Source organism: Chamaea fasciata, unplaced genomic scaffold, assembly GCF_029207755.1.
Source record: "Chamaea fasciata isolate MVZ Bird 193981 ecotype frontalis unplaced genomic scaffold, bChaFas1.0.hap1 SCAF_24, whole genome shotgun sequence".
Classification (NCBI taxonomy): Eukaryota; Metazoa; Chordata; class Aves; order Passeriformes; family Sylviidae; genus Chamaea; species Chamaea fasciata.
In genome coordinates this window covers 2233772-2240272 of record NW_027094109.1, presented here as the reverse complement: position 1 = coordinate 2240272, position 6501 = coordinate 2233772, and positions in this window count along the sequence as shown.

The following is a 6501-nucleotide window of genomic DNA, read 5'->3' as shown; positions in this document are numbered from 1 at the left end:
CATTTATTCCAAAGCTTTGGTAATTACAACTCCTGGACTCTAATCTCAGGTTTTAATGTAGGTTTTTATTTGTGGAAGTGGTCACTGCTTTTGGGTGCAGGAGCCCTGGGGTTGACTTTCTCAAAACAGGCACGTGGTGGGATTTTGGGGCTGTCCTGTGCAGGGATGGATTTGGACTTGATTCCAGAGCAGCTGTGGCTGCCCCTGGATCCCTGGAAGTGTTCAAGGCCAGGTTGGACAGGGCTTGGAGCAACCTGGGCGAGTGTAAATGTTCCCTGTCCATGGCAAGGGTTGGAATGAGATGATCTTTAATGTCCCTTCCAACCCAAACCATTCTGGGATTCTGTGATCCTTGTGGGTCCCTCCCAGCTCAGGACATTCAGTGATTTTAGAGCAGGTTCGTGAGGATTCTGATCATCCCAACCCCAGCTCTGAAACACAGCCACCGAACCCAGTGGCATCACCAGACCTCCTGTGGTTTCACATCCAGCATCCCAACACTGAAGTCCCCGAATGTGCAGGCTGCCTCCTCAAAACACGGGCTGGAAAATCACCTCTGTCTGCCTTGGCTCCTCCTGGAGAGAAAGGAGGGATCGTACCTACCTCAGAGCAGAGCTGTGGTCGATAATGTTCGCAAAGTGCTTTTTAATCCCCCGCTGAAAGGTTCTGTGCGAGTGTGAGTTATAATTATTACGTAAACGGGCCTCATATTTTCCTGCCCGAGCCTTCAGCTTGCCACAGAGATGTTTTCCCAGTCTTTATGTGGATGCCATTGGGTTTGTAGCTTCCTGGCTCGCTGTAGGAAGGCAACAGACTTCCAAAAGAGAGAATTAAATCCTTTTCATCAGCTTGGAAAGCCAAACCAAACCCCGAACCACTTTCAGCGAAGCTTTCCAAGAGGAGAATTGATTATCCATCAGCAGGGAAGAGATGCAACTTCATTAAGGCCGGGTGAACGGCTCCAGTTCCTGCCTGCAGGTGCCCACGTCGGGGGCAGGGGCTTGGCCCGTGGGTCAGCCAGGTCTCCTGGAGGGAGCAGAGACAGCTGAGCAAACACGGGCTCTTCATCGTGTCAGATCAGGCTAAAATAAACCATGAGGTCATGCTGGCATCACCGTGGCACCCGGAGATAATTAAACCCACCCCGGGTCCCCCTGCAGCCCCCAGCCCAGGCTTTGCTTACAGGTGTGTTGTTATTGAGCAGCTGGTGTAACAAATCCCTGCCGGTGCCAAGTATGAAACAGCTCCGGGTCTGTCCAAAACTAACACAGCCCAGCCTGGAGATGGAGTCCAGGGGGTGCAGTTCTCCCTCCTGGAGATGAAAACAAATCGTAAAGGTTAAAAGGCAGGGACTGGGGCTGTTGCTGTCTGCAAACTGAGGAATCTCTGTGCCTCTTCCCAGGAGGAAAGGAGTTAATAGGTAGCCAAGGTGAAGGTTTAAAAATAGAGCTTTCTGCATAGCTATTTGGTGATGTCTCTGGCACTCCTGCTGCCACAAATCCCAGCGTGTTCCCCAGCAGGTTTTTACTGCCGGGTGTTTGCAGGTATTTTTTATGATGGGTTGGTGAATAGGGAAAATGGGCTTTGGAAGGAATTACTTTGGGGCACTGGAAACCAGGTGACAGACTGTGTTGGGTCCTCAGCCACGCTGGCACGGTCCCAATGGAGTTAACAAGGTGGGTTTGAAACTGGGAGGACACTTCGTGGAGCCCAGGGTGTGTGTGAAGTGATGGGTGTCCCAAGATGCTGTGGCTGCCCCTGGATCCCTGGAAGTGCTCAAGGCCAGGTTGGACGGGACCTGGAACAACCTGGGATAGTGGAAGGTGTCCCAGAGTCAAGGGGATGAGCTTTAAAATCCCCTCCTGTTGGAAACCTGGAGGCTGAGAATTTCAGGCTTTCTGTGCTGACAGACACTGACCCTCAGGCCAGCACCACATTTGACCTGAGGCCGCGGAACAGGGTTCCAAAACTGAGTGATAGGATTGGGGTTGTGAGTGTGGAGTTTGAATCGAACTGTGTGACCTCACAGGGTGTAAAACTTAGAATGTGAGGTTTTAGTATATACTGATATATATGGGGCAGTATGGAGGATTCAGAGCGTTGTCTGAGTCCTTCTTCTTCACCTTCTTCTTCTTGGTTTCAGGTGTTTTTTCTAATTGGGTGAAAAAGGTCCACATTGTGGGCCTTGGGTGGTCAATTGTTGGGTCAAAAGTATAAATAATATAGGTGTCATCTCATTATTGGGTAAATAGCACTTAAAAGGACTTGGATAGAATTAGACAACCATTTCCTACCTTATTGTCTAGAGCTCACAACTCTTGAGGCTGTGCTATAGATAAGAATTAATAAACACAGAGTCCAGACACGAAACTGCATTTCATTAACACAGGAATCCCTATCCCAGAAATGGATTTCACAGTCCCTGCTGTGGCAGAATTGCCTGTCCTTGCCAGTTTGGGTAAGCATCTTTTCTGATACATACAAAGCTCCTGCAAGGCCCTAAATATTTTGCTTTCAAGGAACCCTTCCCTGGTGATTTTTAAGGCACTGGAGGATTGCTGTGCATTTCTTTCACAGTTTTTCCATCTATTTTGAGCACATCTTTGAGATCCTGTTAAAAGATGTGCTGGGGAAATGCAGGGTTGGATAGGAAACTGGATTATCCCCTTACAGCTTCAATAATCTGGCTTTGGTTTGATATAGAGGATTTTATTTAAACTGCTCACAGAACAATGCAGGGTTGCATAGCTGAGATCTGATCTTCCCACCCCATTTTCTCCACAGCTCCATTCCCTTCACTTCTCCTCGTCTGTAAATACAGACCAGGTGCAATGAATTCTCCAGAAACAGTTTGATCCATGAGGGAGAGCTGGGCTTCAGCTCCTGCTTTCCAGAGGAATGTGGTGTCCCTTTCCCTCTGTCCCAGTGCGGACAGGTCAAGTGAGCAGGAGTAAAACCCAGCCCTCAGCACAACTGGGAGTCCTCTGGAGCAGCTCTGTCTGCTGTCAGCCCTGATAGACAGCTGTTCCATTGAAAACTGGGATTCCTGAACTCTCCCTGGCTTTGGTCCTGCTCCCATCAGAGGAGAACTGCCTGGGGAGGGAGCCTGGCACAAGATCCAGTGCTCCACTGGCACTGTCCTCCCATGTTCTGCCCCCTCTGACACTGTTAAGGAATAAAAGATCCTGTCCTGCCTATGCCAAGAACTTTCAGGAAGATTTTTTGGAAGGTATTGATCCGAGGAGGTCAGAGCAGACAAAAGGAATGTGCAGACCCCAGGCTTCCTAAAAGGAAGGAAGACATGAACACAACACCACACGTGAAACCAATACCATCCACACAGACTCCTCCTTAGTGTCCTGTGCCAACAACCCCCGGTGGGTGCTGGAAGAAAGATCAAACATCTTCCGTGTCATGCAATAAAGATGAAATAAATTTTAGGAACAAATTATTTCCTGTGAGAGTGGTGAGACCCTGGCACGGGTTTCCCAGAGAAGCTGTGACTGCCCCTGGATCCCTGGGAGTGTCCAAGGTGAGCCTGGATGGGGCTTGGAGCAACCTGGGACAGTGGAAGGTGCTACAGCAAGGCCTGGCTGCCAAAAAAATGGAACAGATGAAGTGGGAGGTGTGTACAGAGCCCCCAGAGACCAGAAATTGGAGTTCTGTGGAAAGCACAAGGAATAGGAAATGTCCTGCAGAATGGCTTCTGCTATTCCCATGGATCTGGCGGCCTTTGGAGTGTGCACCCAGGATCAGGAGGCCTTTAAAACTCAGACTGGGAAGGGTCAGGATAGACACTAAGCATTTCCTAAGTTTTAGGGTAGAGCTATAGAATTCAGGTCAGGATTCCCAACTAAAAATTAATCACTCCTTACTGGATTAATCCTGGGAACATGAATGTGTCAGGAGAGGATTCAGCCACGTGTGGGACAGCAGCTTGTTACAGCTGAAGGAGGAGGGACAAACTGGCCATGCAGGGTCCCTGCCCGTGGCAGGAGGGTCCCTTCAAACCCAAACCTTGATTTTATGGTTCTGAGAAGTTGAGGTGAAAACCTTCCTGTGGTGAAAGTTAGAGGGGGAAATTTAGGCAGCCAGAGCATGAAGGGCTGGGCAGGAAGGTGAATGCACACATCCAGGGTTTCTAAACAACTGAACCTTCAGGGATGGGGATTTTAAATCCACAGGATGATGCTGGAGGTGACCCGTCATGCCTGAGGTGCTGGTTGAACCTCCATCCCTCGGGAAATGAGGAGCAGGCAGAGCAGGAGCAGAGGGAACCAGGTTTGCTTCTCTTGAGTGTGGAGAAGTGTTGGGCTGCCTGGGGACCCTCCAGCTTGAAACCACTGGGACCTGACTCGCTCCTCCCTGAGGGTTTCCGGACCAGGAGCACCCCAGACACCCCGGCTGGGAGGACTGGTGCTGTTCCCTGTTGTCTCCCCTTGCAGGAACGCATTCCCCTCAAATCTGAGCTCGAGGGGCTGCTGTTCCAATGGAGTCTGTGTTTGTCCTTGCTCCGTGAGGGGAGTTTGGCTCTTCTCCTGCTCCCCCGCCGCCTGGAGGGTGAGAATCCATGATCCGGGGTCTGCTCTGCAAGGCTGGATTTATTATTGGCCACTGGCCTCTGCTGTTGATTCCTGCTCTGATCCTGCAGGATAACTCTCTCCTAGGCTGCTCTCCGAGGGAACTCGCATTCCTTTCTTATCTCCCACCAGCATGAGTTATGCTCTCAGAAATTAGTCCTTATTTATTAGCACGGCGCGGCCAAAAGCCATCTCCAGGATTGCATGTGCAAAAATTCCACCTCCCTCTTCTGACTCCCCTGGAGAGATTCATTAGGAATAACCTCACCTTTCAGGGAATCAGATGCTTCTCCAAGGATGTTGACTTCCACAATGTTTGGAGACAGTGTCCCAAAGAGGTTAATGGATTCAGTTCATCTGTTTTTACTTAATGCAGCTCTGGAACTGCATCTGGAGAGCTGTCAAATAAACACAAGGGCCCTTAAATCTCCTTAAAACTGTAAACTGAGGCAGAAAAACTAGGATTCTAGGGGCGCGGGGGGGGATAATTTCACCTTCTTCCAAATCCAAAACAATCGGGAGAAATTTATTTAATCTGGTTGAGCTTTTGGTGCTTCCTAAGGAAAGGAGAGGAGGGTGAAGCCCGACCGCAGCCCCACAGCAAAGCATCTGCCTCATCCCCACCCGGCAGGACAAGGGTGTGGAATTAAAGAAAACCAGTGGCAGACCCGGCTGGACAAAGGACAAGTTTGGCTGAAGGTGGGAGGAAGGCTCTGATGCCCAGAGGGAAAGGATTACAAAGGCGATGGGAGGGACGGCAGCCAGCAGGGAGAGCACGGAAAGGCGCCGGGGGGGGATCGGAGGGATGGCGGCATCAAACAGCCCGAGAGGAGAAATGCAACATCAGCATCTCCCAGACAGCGGGGGACCGCCAGGAAAAGCAGCAGCGACGCAGAGGTGGCTCCAGTGCAATTAATAAAACCTGTTTGTTGCTGCAAACCAGTGGAGCTCAACTCCAGGGCTGCATCTCTGAGCTGCAGCGGTCAGGAAATCAGTCCCAGGGCAGGGATGCAAGCTGGGCTTGCCTTCCCTCTTCTGGTGCACTCCGACATCACTGTGACCCTGATCCGGGGGAAATCACTCTCGGTTTGTGTATCCAGGAGGAAGGAAGTGGTCTCTTGAGACAGGGTCAGACCCTGCGCTCAGCCCAGCTCAAGGTGTTTGCAAACCACTCAGGGGACGTGATACGCCCCTGGGTTTATTCCTTGCTGACAGTTTTGTGAAATACCTGCAGGTGTGTAGGGCTGGATGGGTTTCTGTGCCCGTGGCTTCTGCTGCAATTCATGGAGACTTGTCCAGGATGTGGAGTATCAGGGTTTCCCTGGAGTTCACTTTGCTGGGGAGAAGAGAGAACTGAGGACAGGGATGTTTCCTTAAGCCAGTCAACAAGCAATTGTGAAGAAAAAGGAAAAATGAAACCCAACAATCTCTGAGCTGCCAACAACTGGAAAATTCAGATTATCCGAGAGTTTCTTCATAGACAAGACATTTTTTCATTGCAGTGCAAAGAAACACGGGCAAGACATCAAGTGACACGCCAGAAATACCATGTAATGGATAATTGATATAGGAAGTGGGATGGTTTTGATAAAACAAGCCCACAAAAAAGGTTTTCTGGACATACAATTCACAAGAAAACTCTTTGAGGAGTTTTTTGAAGGAATGTGGTTATTGTTTTTGCCTGTCTTCTTTTTGCTTGTTCCATTATTGGACAGAAGGGGAGTCCACTGCAGGAGGAGATTCAGCATCCCTTTTGCTCAGGAAGGCTGTCATTGCCTGCACCCCATGAGTTTTTCCCCAAAAAACCATCTGGTAGGAGCCTGGGTGAGGTGGTAATCATGGAAATCACATCCTCTGTGGTGAAAAATTGTTCTGCACGTGTGTCTTGGGCCAGTTGTCAGATTAAAAAAAAAAAAAAATC